This window comes from Panthera leo, chromosome D1 (assembly GCF_018350215.1).
Source record: "Panthera leo isolate Ple1 chromosome D1, P.leo_Ple1_pat1.1, whole genome shotgun sequence".
Taxonomy (NCBI): Eukaryota; Metazoa; Chordata; class Mammalia; order Carnivora; family Felidae; genus Panthera; species Panthera leo.
The window spans coordinates 78534688-78559346 of record NC_056688.1 but is presented as its reverse complement, the minus strand read 5'-3'; the positions used below and the strand labels follow the sequence as shown (position 1 = coordinate 78559346).

The 24659-nt window shown below is 35.7% G+C and overlaps 1 pseudogene; it reads left to right on the top strand.

Annotated features, from left to right (window-relative positions):
• The window catches only part of LOC122201264, a 32999-nt pseudogene extending 8852 nt beyond the window's left edge, over window positions 1–24147 (top strand).
• Window positions 24148–24659: the final 512 nt, after the last annotated feature.

Sequence of the window (24659 nt, the reverse complement as noted above, 5' to 3'; positions counted from 1 at the left end):
AGGACTGCACCAATCTTCACTGGCATAATAGTTAAACCCAGGTGGCACATAATTATCTTCATACTTTCTTATCTTTTTGTAACCGTAATCCAACAAATTACTTTAATTAACCATAATACTAAGGAGAAACAGGAGAAGTGATTAAGAAAATAACTTTCTAATGGAAGCATTTACTCTTATCCTTGACGCTGAAAAATGGATTTACGATGAAAATTACAAGACTTTCTCTCCGTGGGATGAGATATAAACCCTCCTTTGGTACCGAACACTTAACAGAATATTTAATAAGCTATCAGAGGATAAAACAGAACTTACTAAATGAGAGGTTTCCCACTCACACCTGAACTCTTCTGCTTCTCTATTGAATCCCAGAAGAACAAACCTTCACATTATAATCCAGAGGGAAAGGTACCTCTAGTCAAGTCTGAGAATCTGCCTCATCTACTTTATCATCACCCCTTGACTTGTTTCAAGTTTCACACTTTACAACAGCTTTTCTTTCCAATTAGTGGTTAGGTGTTATGACTACTTCAAATTTTTTTTTTTTTTTTTTTAATGAATGGTGTTTTCACATTTTGCCTGTTTTTGAAATTTATTTACTTGGTTTCCTTTTGATTATTTCAGTGATGGCAATGCAGATGGAAATCCCTTTGCTCTGATATATTTAACCGGAGGATAATGGGTCTCATCTAATTTAAATCAGTACTTTCAAAAAGAAAACTTGATTTGTCTACAAATGCATTGACGATTCCATGGTTTATTTGATTAGTTTTGCACCCATATCTACATCTATGTTTAATATAAATTGAAATTTGTCTGTAATTATGACATTTAAAAAAACAAACGAGGGACATCTAGGTGTCTCAGTCAGTTAAGCATCTGACTCTTGATTTGGGCTCAGGTCATGATCTTATGTTTCGTGGGTTCGAGCCCTGCATCAGGCTCGGCACTGACAGTGCAGATCCTACTTGAGTTCTTTCTCTCTCTCCTTCTCTCTGCTCCTCCCCCATGTATGCGCTCTCTCTTAAAATAAATAATAAAAAAAACCACACATGAATATGAACCCCTTTGATTATTTTAAAACTCATCTTTTGTTGTCTTCATGGTTATTAATTTAGTTTTTATGTATTATATAACAAAATAGCAAGGTGAAAGCAAGGGTTTCAGTTTATTACAGATAAGTACCTCAGCACAAATAACACATTGCAAATACTCTTTTTATTCATAGAAATAAAATATTCAATTACACGTAATTACTCTACATTGTATGTCACAAGTGCTCTTTTAGGAATCAAAAACATAGCATTAAGTTTGAAACTACTGTGGTGGGTAACATAGTTCAAGTATGTTTGTCTAAATTCTCCTAAATGTTGCTCATACTATTAGATTCAATTGTAAAAAGAATTCAACTATGGAGTTCAAAAGGAAAGATTGTCATTATTTTATTTAATGATTTACAGACATAGCAATGCCAACAAACATCACCCACATCTTTAATGTGATAAATAGGACAGATGCTGGTTAAGACATGTTAAGCCTCCTTCTGTGTGTCATGTCTTACAGTCCACATCTAGTGTTATAAGCACAAATGCCTACAGAGACCAGGCAGAAAACGAAAATGGTAAATTCAATTAGGTGCAAACATTAAATTACACCACCGTATGAATTTGTCTTTTATTTTCTACTTTTTATAGAATTCTGGAGAAAGAGAAAAAAAACTTCACTGTAGAAAAGGAACAGTGCAAGCACCATGAAAAATAGCAACTCCTACTTGGACCTAGTGGCAGGGAAATAATAGAGCGTAGTAATGGACATAAATGATCAGACTCTATGCACATTATAGAAGTAGTTCTAGTTCTAACAAGGTTAACTGTCTGTGTGTATATATATATATATATATATATATATATATACACACACACACACACACTTTTATAGTAGGTAATCATTAAATCATTATATTAAATGCTTATATGTATGTATATATATTCATACATATAAATATATATATATATATATATATATATATATATATAGTATGTGCACACACACACACACACACACATATTGATGTAACTATTTGACACCAAGTAGAGATATCAAATAAGCTTTTAAGGGAAGAAGATTTCAGGGAAGTGGTTCCATTTATGTTAATTTGACAGCACTCAGCCCAGAGGGATGGTATTTAAAGCCATAAATGAGATTATCTACACTCACATGGACCAATATGGTAGACTTAGCCACAAAGGGCTTTTGAACATTAGAAACATGAGTCATCTGAATTGAGATGTACAGTAGGCATAAAATACCATAGATTTTGAAGACATTGTGTGAAATAATAATCTAAGATACCTCACTAATGATTTTATATTGATTGTACTTTCAATCATGTTTTAATATGTTGTCTTAAATAAAATATATTTTAAAATTAAAATTGCCTATTTTTACTTTTTATACAATTTTATTAAAAAAAACAATTTTTTTTGAGAAAAAGAGTGTGAGCAGGGGAGGGGCGGAGGGGGGGTACAGATGATTCAAAGTGAGCTCTGCACTGACAGCAGCGAGCCTGATGTGGGGCTCAAACTTACGAACCAGGAGATCAGGACACTGAACTGTGGCTGGTTTGACATTTTTGCTAGATAGTCCCAGTTTAGAGTATGAAGGTAGAGAGAAGAGAGAAAAGCTCCAATGACTGACCCTTAAAACTCTCCTTTAATTAGAGGCAAGGTATTAATTTCTGAAACTCAAGTGAATATGGTATTTCAAGGAGGAGAGAATCAAATATATTAAAAAATGTCGACAAGTCAAAATTAGATTAGAATGAAGAAATGACCACTGCTGTTAGTGATTTGGAGGTCATTGCTGACTTTGACAAGGGTTAGTTCAGAAAAGCTATAGGGATGAAATCTAAATGGAAGTGAGATCCAGAGAGGTGGGAGAAAAGGAATCGAGTGTGAACAACTCTTAAAATGGATCAGAGAAATCTTTATCCGTTCATGTATCAGTGGACACGTGGGCTGCTCCATAGTTAGGCTATTGTAAATGATGCTGCAATAAAGGTAGGGGTGCATATATCCCTCAGAATTAGTGTTCTTGTATTCATTGGGTAAATATCCAGTAGTGGAAGTACTAGATCATAGGGTAGTTCTATTTTTAATTTTTTAAGGAACCTCCACACTGTCTTCCACAATGGCTGCATAAGTTTGGATTCCCACCAACAGTACACAAGGGTTTCTTTTTCTCCACATCCTTGCCAATACTTTTCTGTGTTGTTGATTTTAGCCATTCTGACAAGTGTGAAGGGATATCTCATTGTGTTTTTGATTTGCATTTCCCTGGTGATGAGTGATGTTGAGCATCTCTTCATGTGTCTGTTGGCCACCTGTATGTCTTCTTTGGAGAAAAATCTGCTCGTGTCTTCTGTCCATTTTTCAATTGGATTATTTGTTTCTGGGGTGTTGAGTTGTATCAGTTCTTTATATATCTTGGACACTAACTCTTTATCAGATATGTCATTTACAAATATCTTCTCCCATTCAGTAGGTTGTCTGTTAGTTTTGTTGGTTGTTACCTTTGCTTTGCAGAAGCTTTTTAATTTAATAAAGTTCCAATGATTTATTTGCTTTTTTTTTTTTATTTCCCTTGCCTCAGGAGACATGTCTAGAAGAATGTTGCTACAACCAGTGTCAGAGAAATTAGTTGCCTGTGCTTCCTTCTAGGATTTGTGTGGTTTCAAGTCTTATATTTAGATCCTTAATTCATTTTGAGGTGTTTTTTTTTTTGTATGATGTAAGACTAATTTGCTTCTTTTTATTATTATAAGAATGTTGCATTGAGTAGCATTTTGACTGAAGTTTTATTTACATCTTTGATAATTTTATTAGGATAAAGTATAAGAAATTATAAAAGGAGGGCATATATGTATTCATATAAATTTTAATAACAATGTTAAAGAGTTCAAGAAAAATATTACACCAAATTTCACTCTCACTAACAATACATGGAACTGCCTCCTCCAAGAAGTCTTAAAAATAGTCGTTATAAAAAACAAAATGAAAAAAAAAGTGGTTATCATGATTACAGAGGTACTCCTGTAAAAAATAACTACTGCAAAAATATTTTGAATGTTTTCTAAATTGAGAATTTGGTGAAATTCCTGAAGCTTGTTCCAAGAAAAATAAAGACTCTTCCAAAAATTTGTACTCAAGATAAGAAGGTGCTGTGACTTTGGTCTTAACCCACTTTTCCCATTTTTATATACTGAGATTCTAGGATGAAAATAAACCGGAAAACATTTTAAGTCACTTCCACACAATCTCATTATATTTGAAGTATGTGAAATTGAATGCAAATACAAAAAAAAAAAGACATAAAAACATGCTTTGTAATTCATAGGAATATCCCTTCCTTCATTGTAAGACCAATGGCAATAAACCTGAAAAATGTTTGGCCTCTCTGTTTCAATTTCACGATGGTATAATTAAGTTATTGACCTGTGTTGTACCAACTGAGGCCTTTGTCAGAAAGTAAAGCAAAGATTGGTCTTTGTAAATATATGTAGGCAGTTAGAATTGTAATTATGCATGATTTCAGTTATGGCAAGTGCTTGAATAAGCTGAAAAATGTCCTGAGAAACAGCTGTTTGTGTACCGATACAGGGTTTCATAGTTTTCTAAATAATAGAGGCACAGAGACTATTGTGGATGTTGACGTGGGAAGAAAAGTGGAGTAGGGGTGATGAATTGCTCAGCAGTGTTGAACATTCAGGGCCTGGTGATTATAATCTCTTTAGAAGGGACACTTAATAGGATATTATACAAAGTAATAGTGTAACAATTGGTGAAGTAGAAGTTAAAATATTGCAGTTTACAAGACATATCATGAGAAAATGTGTGCCAAGTAAGGTGTTGCATTGCTGAGTTCATATGCAGTGTAGGGAATTTCAAGGGGATCATTTGCATATTTTTAAGAGCTAGAGGACAGACTCCTTGTTTAGAAAATAGTGCCCAGCAACTGCCAAGTGGAGTTGGCTACATCTAAAAGAATGTTTTGCTTTTGACCTGTTGGAGTCATTTTCATGTGTGTTCTTAGAAATCTCAGAGGTAAGAATAGGAAGAGTACTTTTTGAATGTCTTCTTCTTCTTAGGCACCTTTCAGTTTAACTTTGTATAAGATGTCACCTGTAATCTGTTAACTCCCCTCTGGTTGGAATTAATTCCCATCTAGAAAACAAGGAAACTGAGGCTCTGGAAGATTAAATAACTTTGTCCCCTGTACACAATTCACGGGAGATGCTGATATTTGAACAAAGAAGTACAACTGAACAAAACAGTGCCCAAATCTAAAGTTCATCTTCATTTTTTAAGCCATGAAGGTGTAACATGGGAACTTGTGATGATTTAAGATTTTATTCCATCGTCACACTGAAATGGGTATTAACATTGTTTGGCCTCTGCCCTGAAATAGGAGAACATTCAGCTTGAACATAATATTCCTTACATATGTTCAAACTTTGCAGGACATTGACATTTCAACCTTTAATTGGTGATGTGCATCTCAAAACAGAGCCCACCACTGCTATCAAAATGAAGTCTAAGCATCTTTGTTGCCTGTTTTCGTCTTCTGTCATGTCACCCTGAAATCCTAGCTCCAGATATGCTCACTCACTTCTAGTCACCTAAACATGCCAGGATCTCACCAACCTAGTCTGTTCTCTATGCCTGAAGCACCCCTCACTCTCCAATCTCAAACAACTGATATGCACCTTGACTTCTTAGTAATTTTCTACCCAAATCCTTCTCTGACATTTGTAAGTTGAAAGCACTGCCCCCCCTTTTTTTTCTGTTCCTATCACATTTCAGATTCAGCCTTTTGTATCATTTAATGTCCTATATTTCAATCGTCCGCTTTCTTCTCTATCTTTCTCACTAAACTTCAAACACTTTAAAGGGTGGGGACATCTCTTAGTCATTAGTGTAATCTAATTTGTTGAGACCTTAATAAATAATAGATACATTAATATATAAATTAAGTATAGTTTAAGTATGTTAATATATAGTAGCTATAGTACATATACAACTAAGTGACTCGATCAAAGCTATTTACTTGCCAAAAGAAAAAATAACGGTCTGAAAAATGAACTGTCTATATTAAGGGCTCTACCATGTTAAGCTGTGGGTCACCCAGACTTAATACCTCAGAATCATTAATTAATGAACAACTAATTTGACAGAATCATAAAAAAAGAAAAATAAAACAAATAAAAAAATCTAATATTCATAACACTGACATAAAATTATTATCATTAACAGAGAGCTATAATTATTACAGTTTTCTGCCGTATATGTATTTGGAAAGTTATGATCATAACTTACATCCAATTTTATATTCTGATTTTTTAATGTTTTTGGAGCTCTCTGAGGTATTTTATTTACTTATTTCTTTTTACTTTAAGCTTTTATTTTAATTCCAGTTAGTTAACATAGAGTGTTATATTAGTTTCCGGTGTACAAAATAATGATTCAACAATTCCATACATCACCTGGTGCTCATCACAAGCTCACTCCTTAATCCGCATCACCTATTTAACCCATCCCCTCACCCACCTCCTCTCTGGTAACCATCAGACTGTTCTTTATAGTTAAGAATCTATTTCTTGCTATGACTATCTCTGTCTCTCACTTTTCCCCCATGAGCAATTGTTTTGTTTCCACATATGAGTGAAATCATATGGTATTTGTCTTTCTCTGTCTGGCTTATTTCACTTAACATTATATGCTCTAGCTCCATCCACGTCTCTTCAAATGGCAATATTTCATTCATTTATTATGGCTGAATAATATTCCATTGTATGTATATGTATACACACACACATATATGTGTGAAGATGTGATATATGTATCTTCTTTATCCATTCATCAAGTGATGGACACTTGGGTTGCTTCCATATCTTAGCTATTGTAAATAAGGCTGAAGTAAACATAGGAAGGCATGTATCTCTATGAATTAGTGTTTCTGTGTTCTTTGGGTTAAATACCCAGTACTGCAATTGCTGAATGGTAAGGTAGTCTATTTTTAACTTTCTGAGAAACCTCCATAATGTTTTCCACAGTAGCTGCACCAGTTTGCATTCCCAAATAGTGCATAAGGGTTCCTTTTTCTCCACATCCTCACCAACACCTGGTGTTTCTTGCGTTGTTGATTTTAGCCATTCTGACAGGTTTTAAGTGTTATAACATTTTCCTATAATAAAAGCTCTTTAGAAAAGGCATTAAAGTAATTGAAGTTGGCAGGGGTGGGTAGGATCCTCAAAGTACGTACTTTCAGAGAGCTGATCTGTATTGTAGAGGAGAAAAAAAAAAGAATTTTCCCTATACTTTTCTGAATTCCTATGCACACGGGAGACAGTAAAAAATGAGCAACTCTCCAAAGTGGCTTACAATTCTGGATTAAATATCATCTTAATAGGAAAAGAGGGAGGAAATGTAGGCTTCCTGGGGAGAGCAAATGATTTTTAGAAAAGATAAATAGACCCTTAGAAGAATAGATGGAAGGTATAAGAGTCTGTGACAAAGTGTCTGGATGGGGGGTCGACACTTCTAGCTTCCTTCCCTGTGATAAGATTCAATCTTCCCTAGTGATGAAACTGTAGTGGAGAGGCTCTATAACAACTGAGTTCCTTTTGTGGGACCTTTATTTAGGCAGCCATGGGAAGTCCAGAAAGCTTTTCCCTGAATTTGCTGTTTTTCAAATGCCTATGGCTCAAAATAATAAGCCAAAGTGGCCTGTTTTGGGTAGCATATTCTACTATCCTTCAGGATTACTGAGATTGATCATTTGTCCCCTCACCTGCAGCTCAAATCTGTATGTGTGCAACATTTTATGCAAGGAAGAGGCTCACAGAAGGAGAGGAGGGATTGCAGCAATAGCAGCAATAGAAAATTTCCTGCAAGCTATGTTTCTACTCAAACACTGAGACTGCCTATTTTACACCATCTTTATCAGCACCGAGTCAACTTTCTTCTTGAGCAACAAAAACAAAAATATTATGAAAAGAATTAAGAATCATAAAGCAAACATTGCAGAGGAACTGATACATAAACTGTTATTTCCAAAGGGGAAAAACAATCTTCAGTGTGTCAGCCAAGATAGACAGGTGAGTGGCTGAAAATCCCATTGAACGCAGTCTCTATGTTTAGATTCAAACATAATAAATATCTGTACTTTTCGGAGATGAATTGCCTTTTTAGCATTATATAATAATTAGCATAAAATAAACAAATGATCGAAGAAGCTAGAAATTTGGATTCCCTAAAACTGATTTACATTTGAAAAGAAGAGAAATGTGTGCAGAAGAAGGATTCATTATAAAATCTTTCGGGGAGCCTGTTTGGCTCAGGTCATGATCCCAGGGTCGTGGACTCAAGCCCCAAGTTGGGCTCCGCTACTGGGCATGGAGCCTGGTGAGGATTCTCTCTCTCTCTCTCTCTCTCTCTCTCTCTCTCTCTCTCTTTCCCTCTACCCCTCTTGCCCTGCTCAGACACACTCCTTCACTCTCTAAAATACAACTTAAAAGAATTTTTTAATCTTTTTTTTAATATATGAAATTTATTGTCAAATTGGTTTCCATACAACACCCAGTGCTCATCCCAAAAGGTTCCCTCCTCAATACCCATGATGAATGGATAAAGAAGTTGTGGTTTATATACACAATCGAATACTACGTGGCAATGAGAAAGAATGAAATATGGCCTTTTGTAGCAACGTGGATGGAACTGGAGAGTGTGATGCTAAGTGAAATAAGCCATACAGAGAAAGACAGATACCATAAGGTTTCACTCTTATGTGGAGCCTAAAAGAATTTTTTAAAAAGAATCTCTTACCCCGCAAGTTTGAAACAAAATCCTGTTAAGTATTACTCCTAAATAAGTGATGAAGCATTTATTTTAATGCAAAAGCAAACAGCATCCTATTGAAAAATCCAGAAGCAGCAGAGCAAAGTGCAAAGAGCACTTGACCTGACATACCAGTTTCCAGGCATTGCTTCTTTCTACTACTCACTTTCCCAAGGCTTCACACAAGTCATTACCCTCACTGCACCCCTGTGTCTGTGTATAGGTGAGGTTTACGTGAAGAAAAAAAATAATGGGACAATGTATGGTAACATGCCTTGAAAACTGGAAAATTCTGTATGAACGTTAGGACAATTACTAATGTTGTCCAAGAGGAAACTATTTATCTGTTTATAGAAAATAAGCATGGAATATCAAGTCTCCAAATCATGTAGGTGCTGCTTGGATGTATAAAATTAACCATGTTGATCAAATACCTACAAAGTTAAGAAACAATATCAGGCATTTTATAGACTGGGCAGGGGAGAAGATGGCAGGATGCACAGAGTATGCCATTTCAAGGAGCTGATTCGCATCAGAAATCGCAAGATTTCTGATTTCCCCTCTCCTCTGCAGTCTAGAGTTCCAAGAACATTTAACTCTTTTGACAAGGATTTGTTTTTCATCCAAATTTTAGGATCCTTCTCTTAGGCACATCTGTGCACTTCCTTGTAAAATCCAGCTTTAGCAAAAAACCTACTAATTCAGTTTAACCAGAACCTCCCACGCTCAATATCTGATCACCCTCAATATCTGATTGGGTTAGTCATCCTCCCCATCCCCCAGGTGACACCTGATTACCCTGTCCTGTCCTCAGTAAGAATCCTGTTATATTGCTTTAGCCAATGTCCTCCTTAACCTTAATGTTTCCTCTTAGTAGTTTTCTATCCACTGACCCCACCCTGCTTCTTAGCCATAAATTCTGACTTGCCCATGTTATATTTGGATTGAACCCAATTCTATACGAGGTCTCTTTTCCCCTATTGCAATAGTCCTGAATAAAATCTGTTTTTACCTCTGTAACTAATGACTAGCTCTAGTTTTTCTTTGTAACCATGCAATCTAAAGATCTGTTTGGGAGCAAGTGAACATTCACATCAGGTGATAAATAGGCTTAGTCAAAACTATGCAATATGGCCTATGAGCAGCCTGGAATTTATGAACACTTGAAAATGAGCAGTGCCTTTAGAAATGCTCCTGAATAAATTGAGAGGACAGGATTGACTTGTCAGCAACCAACTCAAGCCATTTAACTGCTTCCAGAAGTTTTTGAGCAATAAATACATCTATGAAAAATATGGCAGAAAAAAAGAGAAATTATCGATATAAAGGAAAACTGCAGGGCATCTATTAGAGGTAGGGTCTACCCCACCCAAATGAGAGGTGGGGATCAGATGGCAAGACATCAGAATAGAAGTACTTTGAAGAAAAATATAATAGAACAGTGGATAAAATATCTGGGATGTACTATATTTTGTGCTACAGGATCTGAATAGAAAATAAATCTTCCCCTAAAGGAGCCCTTAGTGCAGGTTTGATTTGCATTATTAAAGGAAAACCCTGCCATTCTCTTGCCTCTTTAATCACTGGTTTCAGCCTCTTTAACTTGACAGGGATCTTTCAGTTGCAGCAAATTACCCCAAGTCAACCCAACTTTAGGAATAAAGGGAATTTCCTGGCTTTCATTATATGGACCTCAAGCTTAAAAACATTCAAGGATATTTAGATGCAGGAGGTCAAGAGATACCTTCTGGATTCATGCAGGGTTTCTTTGTCTTTCCTCTTTGTCAGGTTCTGTAACAGGTAGGCTATCTCTCCATAGAAAAGTTAAAAACCTGCTAAGCATTCCTGAAACACATTCTCAAAATTTAGCAACTCCAGGATAAAAAAAAACTATCCTGTCATTTTTCAGTAATTCTTGCAAAAAATTTGGGATTCAAACTGATGTACTGTGCAAAAAAGAAAGAAAGTTTGAGAAAGAAAATCAGAGGTACTAAGTCCTTCTTCTCATTCCCATCAGGCTGTCTAATGTTTCTGATTCCAATTTACAACGTGTTGGTTCTTTCCTCACACCAGCAAGCAGTTCTCCAACAGCAGCTGGATGTCCTGCAATTTCACTCTCTGACACAACCTACCTGGCACATAGCATTAGATTTCACAGGCTAAAGGCTCAGCCCTACAAGACTGCACCCCCCAACCCCACGCTTCAGAATCCAATTTGTGCGTCCACATTGTCACCTGTGCTTCTGAACAACTAACTATAGATTGGACTCTCCAATGACTCCCACCTTACATTTGAGTAATTTGCTAGAGCATCTCACAGAATGCAGGGAAACATTTTACTTACCAGATTACAGGTTGATCGTATAAGTGAGTTACTTCGAAACAGCCAGATGAAAGATGCATACGGTAAGGTATGTGAAAAGGGCAGAGATTCCACGACCTCTCCTAATACACTAGTATCCTCAAATCTCCGTGTGTTTACCAACCTGCAAGCTTTCCAAACCCCATCTTTCTGGGGTTTTATGAAGGCTTGATTACATAGCCATGACTGATTAAATCATTGGCTGTTGTTGATCCATTCAACCTCTAATCCATCTTCTCTCCTAGGAGGTCAGAAGGATGGCACTGAAACTGCCAACCTTCCAAACACAGATTGGTTCCCATGGCAAACCAACCCCATCCTTAGATAGATCCAAAAGTCACCTCATTAACATTAAACTCAGATGTGGTTGAAAGGGGTTTGTTACAAATATCAAGACACCTTTATCATTCTTTTCACTTAAGAAATTCCAAAGGTTTTAGGAACTCTGTGCAGGAATGGGATATGAAGACCAAATATATCTGTTTTATAATAAATCACAATATAGCCCTGGTCTTTTTTTTTTTTCTTTCCTCTGTTGAGATGAGTAATAAACGCAAATAGTTCAGCCAAATGTTATGTTTCTGGTAGTCACTGGATGTAGGGTATTGACACTGTAGAGAAAAAATAAAATTACACTGACTTTGTAATATTTAATTGTCTTAATGGTTGTGATTTCATCATTAGTCAGAGACCCTTAATTTTATTTCTGATCAAGTAATTATGCGTCTTCCTTTGTTACTTCACAGAGTGTCTCTGAAACATGTGTCAGATCACCATATCGTTTATTCACAAAAAAATTAGTGCATATTTGTGTGCAAAATATATTATAAGCCCCCAGGTACTTAGTAAGTATATAGTAAAATGCTAAAATGTAAGAGGATATTAGATGAGAAATTACATAATATAGAGGAAGGCCAATTTTAAGTGGTGGTGTTTTTTTTTTTAAATGTTTATTTATTTTTGAGAGAGAAACAGAGACAGAGCGAGCGGGGGGGGGGGGGCAGAGAGAAAGGGGGAGACACAGAATCCAAAGCAGGCTCCAGGCTCTCAGCTGTCAGCACAAAGACTGACCAGGGGCTTGAACCCACAGACTGTGAGATCATGACCTGAGCCGAAGTCAGATGCTTAACCGACTGAGCCACCCAGGCGCCCCAAGGAAGGCCAATTTTTAAAAAATCAAAAGAAGTTCTGATCTAATTTTCTTTCAATACTCTTTGAAAACGTTTCTTATTTAGATTTTTACATTTCATTTCTTTCTTCAAAGCAGATAACAAAGAAGCAAATACTTCAAATCCTGTGTCAATAGAAAACCTCAATACACTGCCAAGACAGAATGAATATACTCAAAGATGTAGTCTAAGTAAAAATATTAATGTGTTTTTGATGAATTGCACTACTATTAATTTTTATGGCTTAATTTGACCTAATATCAAGAATATAATTGGATAATTGGCCTAAATAAATAAGAGATAGCTTCAAGCTTTGATTCTTACTAAGAATAAATTATTTCCTAATTTTTCCATTTTACTTCCACACAAAAAATAAACAGCTACTATTTCATAAACAGCTGTTGTCGTATATATTATTTTTAGTGGAGTTAGTACTTATTGCAATTTTAAAACAATGATTTCAAAATGCTAATCCTTGAAATGCACTGAGAAAATTTTGAGGGCTAAATATTTGAGCATTGCATTCTCATAGAAACAGTCCTATTGTCCTTGTATAACATCAAGATGAACAGAGTCTTGACAATGTAATATATTTTCATTATACTTTCAATTACAGTTAGTTGTTAATTAAGGACACCTTATACTGAACAGCAGCCATCTGACAAGATTAAAGGGGAAATAATTGGTGTCAGTAGATAAGAACTTTGTCAATATGAGCATAGCTGTAAGTAATTTATGACATATTGAAAAATAATCATAGCATAACAAACAATTCTGGTAATAAAAACATGTTGGTTGGAAGTTGACATCAACTTGTATATTGGGAAGAAATTCTATAGCTTTGCCTATATGCCCAGTTATGACCTTGTTGAATCAATTAAATTTCAATGATGAGGCAATGAGTGGCAAAAAGTAATTTGGGTCACTGCACTGACAGAATCTCCATAGTTTTAAGTTCTCCTTGAAAGTTAGTTTGGCCAACACAATGGATATGATAGTTTTCATCTTGAATTAAATGTCATTTTGGCTTCAAAAATTAGTTGACTTGAGTTTTTTGCAAAGGTTCAGCACATGATATGGCGTAAGAACTTTCTTGATCCCAGTAGAGGGAAGAAAAGGAGTAAGCAGATGTTAGATAAGTTTTAATGTATTTTCATAAAAATGGAAGAACAGAACTTAAGGCATGGTTTAAGTCTGTTAGCTGGTTGTAGAAATTTTGCAGGTTCTCAAGACCTCAATAATAAGAATTAATAGATTTTTATTTCAAGAATTTCTAATTATATGACTCAGCTATCAGCTCATGCTGCTGCTTCCTATTTCATTACCAACCTGTTTATAATTTATTATATTAGATTCGCCTTGATCTAGGCTCAAGATTACTTTGTGACAGACATACTTTTTCCACCTTGGCTGATGATAACTGGCCAGCTCTCTCTAAGGGGCTCTTAGTTCCAATTACCGAGATCAGATGTGATAAGCCAAAATTACACTTTTATTAGATTCAGTGGGTTATAAATCACTCTTTAAAGCCCAAACCATTGTTCTGTACTTTCTGTTCCTTTATAGTGACTAGAAAATGGTGATGACCAGAGGAAGTTTAGGTGTCATTGGATGAAAAATATGGCAGAACTTCTCCCTTGGCCCTCAACCAGTCACTTCTGGGTGGTTACATAAAGAAGAAATAAAATTTCATACTGTTTAACCATATTTTTGCAGGTCTGGAGGAGGTAGCTTGATAATTTACACTATCTAATTCAGAGAATTTACACTATAGAAGTGAAATACTGATATAACAACAACCACAAAAACTAAAATGTGTGCCCCTCACTTTAGTATCAGAGAATAGGTGATAAAGAAACACACAAAACAAGTGACCTCTAAGTACCAAGGTAAAACCACTAAGTGTTGAGGTAAAACAATTTAGTAAAACCACCCTGTACTATAACTTGAAAGGCATTTATGCGGTCACAACTATTAAAGACTATTACTCTAAGGAAACAGTTAGACAAAGGTAGACTTATAGGAGAGATGGAATGAAATCAAGTTTCCACAAGGAAGAATCTCTCTCTATATTCTTATGAATAAGAGTTCTAAAAACCTCATTGGCTGGACTTCTGCTTATAACTATTCTTATTCCATATTAAACAGTACTTAAATTTCACCAGAATTTACTATTTACCACAATAACACATTGAGGCATTCAGAGCAAGTAATATTCCTATTTTCACAAATGCAGTTACAATTGGTCAAGGTCTGGGTCCTACTAATGTCATATTCAAGATGAGACCTTGTGTTTGTGACTCTTAGTTCAGTGTTCTTCCGATAATTGTACATTATAACATAAGGACTCAATTATTTTTATTAGCCATCCTATGGTTTCCGGCATAAATCTTTAATTAATCAGTGTCTACATTTGGACATCTGTCTGTAACATGTTAATATCCACTAGAGAGCATCCAAGTCCAAAAAGCACTGACAACTAAGTAGACAAATTATCTCAGCCAGTTGATGTCAGTCATTGTCTGTCTTTAGCCAACATCGTTCTGCCTTGATGCGCACATATGAACTAAAAAGACCTAGTTATAGGAATGGAGGCTACACATAAGCCCAATATCAGGGACTCTACTTCCCAAGACTAATCTAATCATCATTATTGCCTAATGTCTGAAATGCCAGCAACAGAGAGCCTTGTGAAGTCTTCATATGATATCATATCTTTTTATTTTTCCTTTTCTTTTTTTTTAATATTTTTAACTTTGAGAGAGAGAGTGTGAGCGGAGGAGGGGCAGAGAGAGAGGGAGACACAGAATCTGAAGCAGGCTCCAGGTTCTGAACTGTCAGCACAGAGCCCAAGGTGGGGCTCGAACCCATGAGCCATGAGATTATGACCTGAGCCAAAGTCAGACACTTAGCCGACTGAGCCACCCAGGTGCCTCCATGTGATATCATTTCTTGACTAGACCAAGTGTAAAGTTGATTTCTCTAGGGCCCTTCCTTGGAAAGAACAGAATTACAAAAAACAAAAAAACCAAAAAACACCACACACACACACACACACACACACACACACACACACACACACTTATTCTGGGTAATGGATTTGTTTTTTCTACCCCCTGGACTTTGACCTCCAATTTCTGAAGGCTTACCCACTACTTGATGCACTGGAATGGGATCCCACATCACATCACAGGAGACTAGGGCACTCACTTTCAGCAAAGAAGGTGTGGTTTGGGATTATGATTGGGAGATCCATTTTTCATATTGCATTCATCACCTGATAGATTGTTGGGACAGCCTGCTGAAAGCACAGCTGATTTTCCCCTTTAGGGTGATACTCTGAAAGGATAAGATACTATCCTTCAGGACTCTGACTATATATTCAATACAAAAAAAAATGTTACCCAGTAGAAAAAATACACTCACATTTAGAAACCAAGTGAGGAAGCTGAATGGTCTCATTATCATTCCTGATGACCTAAGAGGGATTTGATGCTTTCTGTCTCCACAACTCTGGACCCTGTAAGATCAGAAATCCTGATCTTTAGAAGGAAATTACTTTCACATAGGATACATAAAAGTATCTTATGTAACTATAATTACAAAATTCAGGGGCGTCCAGGTGGCTCAGTTAGTTAAGCATCCAACTCTTGATATCAGCTCAGGTCAAGATGTCATGGTTTGTGAGTTCAAGTCCTGCCTCTGACTATATTGACAATGCAGACCATGCTTGGGATTCTCTCTCTCCTCTCTCTCTGCCCCTCCTCAGCTTGTGTTCTCTCTCTCTCTCAAAATAAATAAACTTAAAATAAATAAATAAATAAATAAATAAATAAATAAAATAAAATAAAATAAAATAAAATCAGATGATTCCTGAGCATATAGGGTGCCTTTTGTTTCCAGGACCTCTACACAAGAAGAGGAATTACTCCCCAGGCAATGGTAATGGACCCCGACAATTATGAGAATGTAGCGCTGCTGTTACACGAGACACAGAAAAAAATGCACGTTAAACTTGATTGTTCCATTTGGATGCTTCTTACTACACTTTTGACCAATTATAACTATAAATATATAACAACAGCCATTTTCTGAGAAGAGCAGAGGATCCGGGCTCAGACTCCTTTGAAAGCAGGGTCTAGGTAACTTCGCCATGCAAGATACTAAGGCCACAGAGATAGTAGCTCAGATTGTTGGGAAATTAGAAATCGATAGTGAAAGAGGGAGACAGTAAGCATCATTTTTAGCCCTGAGACCAGCTGTAACTTGTCCAATTAATGTCTATTTTGTATGGTTCTCCTCAGAAAGAAAGGTCCATTTGCATCCTTGAGCAGCAGCTCTCTTAATGAATATGGAAAAGTCAATAAAAAATGCCAGATCTTTCCAAGCCAGGTTTGCTGCCCAGCTGCAGTTTGTGAGGTCAGCAGACAGCCTCCAATTTCCAGATCTTTAAAGTCTGCCTCACCTGCAGACAGCTACCTTGTTTGGGGGAAGCCACATCCAGTGACAGAGGGTCAGGATAGATAAGCCCAGCCATTTCAGCTTCTGTAGTACACACTAATAGGCAATGCTCATTGCAGAGGACTCCATCAAATTACTCATGGTGTTGACAGCCCTGCATTGCAATTAAATTTTTTTTCTCTCATCAGCCTTATTGGTCCACCTTCTGTTTACACAATTTCATCTCTGGGGCACCTGGGTGGCTCAGTTGGTTGAGCGTTCGAGTTCGGCTCAGGTCATGATCACATGGTTCGTGGGTTTAAGCCCTGTGTTGGGCTCTGTGCTGACAGCTTAGAGCCTGGAGACTGCTTCAGATTCTGTGTCTCCCTCTTTCTCTGCCCCTCCCCCACTCATGCTCTTTCTCTCTGTTTCTCAAAAATAAATAAACATTAAAAAATGTAAAAAAAATATATATATATACCTGTTCATCTCTAATAAGCTTTTTGTACCTGTATGCATCTGGAGAACCCAATGACATGACTAATAGTATTTCTGCCCCCACTCACCATTAACTACTCCCCTCCACAGTTTTCTTTATTATGAAGTTGCTCAGAAAACAGAAACAAAACTTTGAAGAATCATCCTTGGTGACTTTCTTCCTCTCATACTCCAAAAATATTTGGTTTGCTATCTCTTCAAAATTATCCACAATCTTACCACTGATAATTCTTTCCAAAAGTATAATATCAGTCCAAGTTACAACCATCTCTTGCCTAGATTATTATAGTAGCCTCCTAACTAGTTTCTCTGCACTGACACAATAAAAATAGTGATCAGTTCACAATATAACTTAGATCTTGCCACTTTTCGGCTGAAAACCCTGCAATCAAGGTAATCAAAAAATGGGACAATGCTGCAGAAAATTTGGCCTTTCATTATTGGCTTAGTCTACCACATTATTTTATGTTCTGATAACTAAAGTTGCATTTGTGTAACGAAACTCAAATTGAACACACAGATGCATAATGTGGGGGGAGGGAGGGGATATAGTCATAGAGATCAAATAGAGTAGTAGATATAGATACTTGCTAATTCATTGGCCCAGCTTCAGAAGTGACCCCTTTATAACCTGAAAAGCAAAGACTGTAATTCTTCATTTTACAGTTATTAGTTCTCCAAAAATCATTATTTCCCAGGTTAAAATCCTTGTAGCTACCTTAGAATTAAAAAAAAAAAAAAGTATCTTAAAGATTTCACAGAGGAAGTTCATTAGTCCTAGAAGTTAAATGCCACCTGAAAGCTCACAATATAATTTAGAATGAGATCCAGAATTAAATCAGAATTGATGATTTCCATTAGGCAACACCTTGTCTTCAGGCATACAGCCCAAATTAACATTGGATGGAACAAATGACTTATCTGTCCAGATTGACCTCTACCACCATGGACCATATACTTAAATTGATAGTTTTCCCCAAAGACCCTAAGTCTTCATGTACTTTATTCTCATTTGTGAACATCACTGTATAATATCCAAATATGAAGTCAAATTTTAAAAATGAATGTAAGGAATAAAACTTTCAATAATAGCAAGAGCTTGAACTAGAGACCATAAAGAATCCATGGTGAATAGAGTCTTCATTATTATATATCATTTGTGGCTATGAAATTGATTGACAAGTTGAACAAAAGATTATTTTGGCTATGTCAATTTGATCATCTTTCTTTCTGAAAGCATTTTCTATACTCTACCCTAAAGTAATAAGGTCACTAGAGGCTCTGATCTGGAATCAGTACAGCTCATTCATCACATTTAGCCCTTTAGTCTACCCAGATGTAAAATGATGTAGTTCAAACATGGGAATGATGGTGTTTTCATTTGTTTAAATGAAATTCATGCTAAAACAATTGGTGATAATAATGATACAAAAAAGAAGATGAAGGGGGGATCAGAAGAAACAAAAGGGGAGGGAGAAAGAGGAGTAATATTCATTTTATTTTTATTTTTTAATTTTTTGTTTACTTATTTTGAGAGAGACAGAGCGAGTGGGGGAGGGGCAGAGAGAGGGAGAGAGAAAGGATGCCAAGTAGGCGCAGCACTGTCTGTGCAGAGCCTAACGCGGGGGCTGAAACTCAGGAAACTGTGAGATCATGACCTGAGCTTAAACCAAGAGTCAGGCTCTCAACCAACTGAGCCACCCAGGTGCCCCAACACTTTAAAGACTGGTTCCCACCATGAGCCATATTCAATTGTAAATATTGCAAATAGAGCATATCTAGTATTCACAATAAACTTACTTCTAATAACTTCATTTTAGAGATGAAAAAAATAAGGATCAGGGACTTTTAAAGTAACTTTTCAAAGTCAAAATGACATTAAGTGTCAAAAACCAGAATTCAAACACATAACAGCTTATTTTCTAAAGCAACTTAATTTGATCCCACACAGCTTGATTTTTTTTTTTCATTAGTGCATTATATTTACCCAGTATAACCTATTAAATGATAGATATTTAAGTACAAAGTGGAGGATAATGCTATAAAATGAGAATGCGTTTCTTTGAATTTTAAATCTAAGTTTAATAAAAGATCAAAACACTATAGTTGGAAAAATCTAAATTTTAACTTTACTTAAATATCAAAATTAGATGAATATATTTTATTTTCCTGTATAACCAAAAGAAAAGCATCTTTATTTATAATTTCATAAATAGTTTTTATAATTTAGCTATGAAAGAAAATCATTAATCTCAGTGTCTGAACTAATTTATCCTATGTTCTATTTCTTTGTACTTTTGCTTTTTCTGAATTTATTCACCTCATTAAATTGAAACTTTAGTTTGAATTTCATTTTTTTAAGATCAAAAGCAAAACATAGACTTTGTGGATCTTGTTGACTATTTGGAAGAGAGGGCACAGATCTCAACTTACTAATGCATTCTCTAATGGCATTCCATAGTTTCAGATTATTATTGATAAAGGGTAAAATGCAAAAAAAGACTCAGATTAGATTCGCTTCATTAAATGAAAATTAGAGTTAATGAATGACTAGTTGATTGTGTTATCATTAATTTTATCATAATCTACAGATTTATAAAAAGGAAGCTACTTTTTTCCACATTTCTGCAAATTAGGATGAGTAAATTCAGGTTAATTATCAGGTGGTGGATTGGGGGCAGTATGCATTGTGGTTTACAGAAACAGCTTCCCTTTAAGCATAGTTATTCAGAAAGAAAAATTAAACACATTTTTCAAAAGCATATTTATTCAGTAATAATAATCCTAGTAAAAAAGTATACGCAATTAAATAATTTAAAAAGTTTCAACTCTGGAGGTTCTCCACTATTCAAATTAGGTTTAGTGTAACTGTAGGCTAAGGCATTCTATGTTTTGATGTGTCTACAAACAGTGAAATAGTGAGCCTATGACTCATGACGTATCTGGCTCAAGCAATTTGTCCATAAATTTCCAGCAAGATTCTTTGCCTACCTTCTGCTCTCCTAGTCTTTTTCCAAGTGACTTTTATTTTTTCAGTAATGATAAGCTAGGTGTTACTGATCACAATTTCATTGATCTCCCTCAGCTTGATCCTTGCCTAATTGAGAAAATAAAATCTTTTACTCTTATTTCCTATTTGCTTTCTCTGGAATTAACCATAGACCCACAGTAATTACAATAAATTCCAGGTCACATCTGTTTAAGCAAAATCTTTAACTAATCCTTCACAGGCTGTCACAACTCTATAACATTTATGATATATATATATATATATATATATATATATATATATATATATTCATTCTCATTTGAGGATATTTGACTTCCTGGTGTTCTTTATTCTTTACCAGTCATCCATATTAAGGTGCTCAAATGGTTACTCTTGTGGAATAGGCAATTATTATTCAAGATGGGATAAATCTGTTACAAGGTAGAAATGTATTATGTCTCCTATTATGGATTTCAACTTACTTAAAAACACACCCAATTAAATAGAGCATAATGAGATTTCTGAGTTGAATTCTGAAATGGTGTCTATACACACATAGCCATAACATTAAGGGAAGACTGCCACGTATACATAAGTCACATGTGTCATGATATTAGGGAGGCTATATATAGGCTATTTTCTACTAAATTGAGAGCATAATGTCAACATTGTTATTATATTCTGTCTACCTATTTTATTGTCTTTTATAAGTGCACTTAGAACAAATAGATATATAAGTTGTTTACCTTATTTTTTTAACCTGCAAAACTCCTGTTTTTCTCTTTATTAGTAGAGAAATCTCATCTTTGACTCCATTAGTCATTGGCTGACACATCACATAATTCTTATGCTTTGTCTTTTTTATTTCTCTTTCAAAATACTTACCATCAGATATGGCTTAGACTCAGATTTTTATGCCAAAATGATCTTTTTAGCAAACAATGTAATTTTCTTTAGATTATTTACATTCTCAGCTTTTCATTTATCCATCTATGGTTTATTTTAACTACAAACTTACCAGTTATTCTTTATTATTAGAAAGGATAAAATATCTATGAACCATTATTTTCATCTTCCTAAATTAGAATCATAATAATTAAGAAGCCATTTACTAATTGGAAACATGGAACTAAATTTCAAAGACCTTTTTTTCTCTGTGTTCCAGACTCTAAATAGTAAAAATAGCAAAGTTGAACTGAGCAGGTTCTTTAATGTTACAAATGTCACTTTCCAACTTAGTCTCTTTTTTCAACACAAATGGATAAGACCTTTTTTTTTTTTTTTTTTTTTTTTTAAGTTTTTAACTGCTGATTCCTTGAGTGCTTTGAAATGGAACCTGCCTATTCTGATACATCCATTTTCTTCACCCTTATCTTTTCAGTTCTCTGGTGCATAGGAATGTGTTATTTAGCCATCAGAATCTATCATTCTGCCCCCCACCCCTTCTCAAGGACATGCAACTTTATGTGAAGCTGACAGTATTAATAATAAAGACAAGTTCTATTGCCATTCATTGGGTAACTACTTTATGGAGGCACAGCTAGGCATTTTGGATATATTCTTTCTAATATTCACAACAACCACACATGGTAAATTTCATGGTCTCTGTTTTATAGAAAAGTACAAAGAGGCTCCAGAGGTTATAAAACTTGCCTATGATTACATAGGTAATAATATAGACTGGATGTGAACCCAGTCCATCTGTCTCCAGGACCCATTAAATTTTCATTAAGTAGGAGCTTCATTTTCTTAGGTTATGTCTTCATTTCTGTTCTTCACTTTTACCACCCACTATCTAAATTCTAATCTTTTAAGCTACATATATCCTATTTCTATATTTATATATCTATGTATCTATGTATCAATATACCATCTATTGGCAATCTTAAATTTATTCAGTAAAAAATGCTCACTGAAATATCTTCCTTTGGATGGGATAGAAGCTGTCTTCAGAATCAAGTTCTATAATCCGCATTTATAATTTCTTGTACCCAAATATCTGTCCCGAAAACATTGGCTGCATGTTTCCTGGACTATGGATCCATTTTCTAGATTTACTGTCTTTAATCTAAATGGTAGATTACTCTTGATTATTATCCTTGGCTACTTGCTTAGATTAAACAGAGTGCCTTAACTTTGATCCTCATGACCCTTTGCTTCAACATTTTCTTCTTGATGAAAAAGAGATTAGAATAATGACAAAGGTTTTGACTTTTATAGACAGACCTGAATTTGAACCTTAGCTTGGTAATTTATTAAGTGTATGCAAGATCCTTTATTTTACCTTATTCCAAAATTCAGCAAGTTTCTGATTCTCATTCCAATGTTATACCTACACTATGCCAACTAACATTGTTTGGCTTGGTTTTTAATTTATTTCCAAAATACAAACGAACAAAAACAGATCACCCATTTCTCCTATGCTCCAACACTGGCAACTATCAACCTGTTCTGTGTGACTTTGACCTTGCTTTTTTTGTTTAATTAATTTATCTTTAGCTTCCACATATAAGAGAGACTATATGGTATTTGTCTTTTTTTGTCTGACTTACTTCACTTAGCATAATTCCCTTGAGGTCCATCCATGTTGTAGTAAATGGCAAGATTTCATCCTTTTTTTATGGCTGAATAATATTCCATTGTTTATATATACCATTCACCCATCAGTGGACACTTAGGTTACTTAATACATTGGCTATTATAAGTAATGTTGCAATAAACATGGGGGTCCATATATCTTTTCAAGTTAGTATTTTATTTTTCTTTGGATAAATACCCAGAAGTAGAATTGCTGGATGATATGGTAGTTTTATTTCTAATTTTTGAAAAACATCCATACTGTTTTCTGTAGTGGCTGCACCAATTTACATTCCCACCAACCATGAGTGTGTTCCCCTTTCCCCACAACCTTGCCAACATTTATTATTTCTTGTCATTTTGATACTAGCCATTCTAACAGGTAAGTAAAATTTATTCCAGCGATGTAAGAGTGGTCCAATGGTTGCAAATAAATCAATGTGATACATCACATTAACAAGAGAAAAGATAAAAACCATGTAACTATCTCAATAGATATAGAAAAAGCATTTGACAAAATATCAGATCCATTCATGATTTAAAACAACAACAACAACAACAACAACAAACTCTCAACAAGAAAGTAGCAGAAAGAGAAATTAAGACAAAAATCACTCGTCTGTGCTGAGCTCTGCCGCCTGGGCCTCAGCAGTACTCTTAGTCTTGCCCCATGAGCACCACTGGGGAAAACAAGGCCAGCTCCACAGGGCCGGTGGTGGGGGGTGGCGGGGAGGGGGTACCTGGGGCTGGAGCTGTGGCAGTGGGCACTTGACTGGGGTGGTGCTGGGTGCTTCCACTGTCTGCGAGGCACCGAGGTCGAGGGGGCTGGGTCTATTGGGGTTTACGTGCTGTGGAGCAAGACCAATGGAGAGGTGAAGGCAGTGATGTCCAGAAGCCTGTGGTCGATTTCTTGATGCAGCTAGAGGATTACACGCCTATGATCCCAGATGCGGTGCCTAGTTACTACCTGCATGGTGCTGGCTCTGAGACCTTGGACCCAGGCATAATTCGGCTCATCTCCCTAGCTGCAGCTGCCCAGAAATCCATCTCAGATATTTCCAGTGATGCCCTACAGCACTGAAAAATGAAGGGCACAGCTTCCAGCAGTTCTGGAAGCAACAGCAAGGACTGCAAGCAGCACGCTAACCACAGAGGACTTGACCCCTGCAGTCAGCGGAGTATGGCATCGATGTGAAGAGGCCTCACTATTTCACCTGAGCCACTGGACCTGAAGGCACTTGTTTGTCCCCTTGTCCCCACACCAGCCTGTTTCCATAAAAAATTTATTGTGACACGGAAAAAATAAAAACCCAATCCTGTTTAAAATTGCACCAAAAAGAATAAAATACCTAGAATAAACTTAACCAAGGAGGTGAAAGAGCTGTAATCTGAAAATTATAAAACATTGATGAAAGAAATTGAAGACAACTCAGGGAGTTTTTCATGAATCAAAAGTATGGAGATCAAAGTACACTTTGAGCTATAGAAATGTATGATGCCATCTTATTAATAAAATGGAATAATAAATGTATCATTGATACGAAGCCTGCATTAGTTTAGAAGCAGCGACTTGGTGTCCGGTCTGGAATTTCGAAGTCTGAACAATTTTTTGAGATCACTTAGCATGGCTGATTTTCTCATTTGTGTTATTAGAGATTTGGGCACTATGAGATTATTATTCAAATTAACCCAGAAAATAAGCCAAGAATTTGGTTCTTCAAACCCTTAGC